This window comes from Triticum dicoccoides, chromosome 5A (assembly GCF_002162155.2).
Source record: "Triticum dicoccoides isolate Atlit2015 ecotype Zavitan chromosome 5A, WEW_v2.0, whole genome shotgun sequence".
Classification (NCBI taxonomy): domain Eukaryota; kingdom Viridiplantae; phylum Streptophyta; class Magnoliopsida; order Poales; family Poaceae; genus Triticum; species Triticum dicoccoides.
Window position 1 is genome coordinate 680511652 of NC_041388.1, and position 3361 is coordinate 680515012.

Below are 3361 nucleotides of genomic sequence, written 5' to 3' on the forward strand. Positions count from 1 at the left end.
TTTTGTTTGGATTTTCCAACTATGACCATTGGATAGAGTGAATCAATGGCTTATGTTCAAAGTTATTCTCATAGTACTATAGAATGGTATAGGAACGTGGAGAGATTTGGTTGATTTTATATCGCTGAATAATATAAAATATTATGAGTGCAGACGCTCCACCCCGAGGTTTGTTGCTCCTTCTCGGTCGTCGGGAATCTATGTTCTTCCACTCTTTCGTTTAAGACATGAGCTTTGTTCACCATGTTGCCGGCACGCGGGACATCTATATGCCTCCATTTTACAAAATCATACTATATGCCTCCATGACACGCGGGACATCTAGCATCAAGGTGGCGTGTCATGCAAGAAAATGGAGATATGCAGTGCGTAAGTGAGTCATGCACTTCGATGGCACCTAGTACTACGCAATATTTTTTATCCTCGATGGCACGTGAATAGTGCACGTACTCAATGACAGAGCACAGGATGGTAGCCATGGACATGGTCGGCCTTTTTTGAAGAGAGTACTAATAAATAACTTTGATGTGTCCCATCAACACGCAGAACGACGAGAAGCTTGCTTACTATGCCTTCTCCCTCGCCAACGCATGCGCGGTGGCTCGCAGCACGAGGAGAAACTTTTGCTTACAAGCGGTGGACGTGCAGCAGTTCATTTGGTGTCAGATTGCCAGAAGTACTACCGTAGTACCATCATTATTGTTCGACTTCTGGAAGAGGAGAAGAACCAAGCGCAAGGTCACCTACTAACCTAGTACGGTACTAGTATAGCCAAAGTTGGTCCACCTTTTTAGAGCATGATTAATTAATATAGGTGGCTCTTGCAGGAGCACATCATTTAGAGAAATACTCTCTTCGTAGGAACAAAGGAAGTGAAACAAAAGTTGGAGTGGATGCTAGATTGCCAATTAAAACATGATTACATAGGAAAAAATCCTATAGCATTCTATCCTATGAATCAAACGACCAATGTAGGAAAATTATGAGGGGGGTCTCTCCAACAGTGTTCCTTGGCTCGCACCTAGCATCACGGTGGTCGAACTTGGAGTCATTCATCTGGTACACGTGGCATCTCAGATCTGGACACAAGGTGACGCGACCTCTCACTTCCTCCGCCATTTGAAGCGGCGCACCGGTGGAGGTCTAGCATACTCCAATATTAGGTTGGCTATACTACTACGGTACTCACACTCCAAGAAGTGACTCGAAAACCATTCATAAATTGAGTCTATGACATGCATTTGCAACTAAAATGTACCATTCATTAAATACAATAAGTCATCAACACACAACGACAACGAGGATACAAGTTGGATTACAAATTATTTCCAACAAAACATTCTAGCAAATACTAAAGTTTTCATCACACAAAAAATAACAAGCAATGAAATGAACTTCAACTCAACCAATCCTCGGTGTTCGAAACGCTTGCTTTGAACCATAAGTGTTCTGGGAAGGGCCAGCTATTGTCAATATCGAGAGCAATGTAGGACTGATCATCCAGGCTGAAGTGCCATATATCAGGACCAGGGTAGGGAAACACCGAAATGTCCGACGTATAGATACAATTGCTTCTCATAAATGGTAGTAACATTGTGTCAACAGCAGCTGGATCGCCTTTCACCATCATTGGATAGTTTGGTCCAAGGAAGAGCGAATTTGCTCCAAGACTATCAATATTGAACCAGGGAGAAGGTGTTGGCGCTAGCACACTAGTAACCGTCCTAAATACCATGCACCGGTTGTTGGAATATGTCAGGAGACGGCGACCATAGGAGACAACACCTGCTTCCTAAGTGGTAACAGTCTGAGTGCACTGTATACAGACAAGAAGAAGTGATCCATCGGAATTAGTTGCCAGGCACCACTGAGTATAGAAGTTCTGCTCCTCCTCATGCTCGTGATCATCACCATCATCATCTCCCCCTTGCTTATAATTTTTTTTCAAGTATAGGTGGTGGAATGTTCACAGGATCTTGGAAACACAAGAAGAAGGTTAATTAGTAAAGGGAAACTTGCTAACCCGCATGCATTTGGATGAAACAATTATAATTACGGTGGAAGACAAATGTGCCAAAACTACGAGGATCCCATGCAAAAACAATTCCACGAGTGGTGGCAGCAAACAGAAGATCCTTGTATTCAATTGCATCACAGTACACATCCGTGTATAGAAACTGATTTTTGAGCAATATCCATCCAGTCGAACCACGAGGGACGGCAACAAGCTTGTCGAAGATAGCAAAAACTTCATAGTTCTTGTAATTCCAAGAGCGGTTGGGAACTCGACAAATTGCTATCTTCAGTAGACGAGAGTCACCATGATCGTATTTGAACGTACGTAGATCATCTATGTGCTCAACCTTAGGGCACTCTGAGATTTTTGGAAGTGGAATCCTCTCACGAGTGTACACATTCACAAGTTCCCACTCGCAATTGTACCCAATATAAAAAACCCAATCTCCATTTGCGCCAACCAAGGACTTACCCTTAAGCGATGGCATCTTGACATCACACGTATCATTATCAAGCGGCATCAACTTTTGCAAGGCGAGGCCTCCGTCGTCCGCGCCCATGCGAACAGGCTTATAGCGAAGAAGATAAGGGAGATCAAACCACTATTGGACCCTTGGGTTCCTTGTAATGATTTTATTAGTTGAGTCGAGAATGCGCTTGAACGAACCTGCCATGCTAGCCGAGGTGATGACGTCGCACCGATCAATGAGTTCCCCCACCACGTCATCTTTCAGATCGGGGCAAGAATAACAGGGTCATTTCCGGCGTGTTCCCTCCATGGAGAAGACGATCGAACAATGGAGGAGGGAGGAAGAGCGTGTGACAGCAGTTCCAAATAGAGAGGGAAAGGTGAAGAGTCGATGGACGGTTGCCAGTTTGCCACGGTACACGAAGAAGCGCCCCGGCCTACACGTCCTTTCGGAAATTGTACAGAAGGACACCCCGTCGTCTCACTGACATGTTGGAATGGGACCACAGTTCAACGAAACATGGTGTGTAATTTCTCGTGCAAAATGCGATCTGGCCGCATTGGCCTGAGGTGCCGCATTATTTCTCGACTTTATTTTTTTAATGGCGTGCCATTCAGTCTTGAAGCACGACTAACTGGTACTGTTTGCAGAGAAAATATAAAGTACTCTACCACTACTCCACCTCTAGTACTAGTAGTATAAAAAAGATATATAGGCTTGAGCTTCAGAGCTTTCTTGCTAAGGGCTGCCCACTTGATTCTCACACTATCACCATCTCTGCAGATCTAAAAAAAAGACGGCCTCTCTCTCCCTCCTCACCGGTGGTCACAGATCCGCCGGGGAAGAAAAGGACGTGCAGCATTGACGCACTCGTC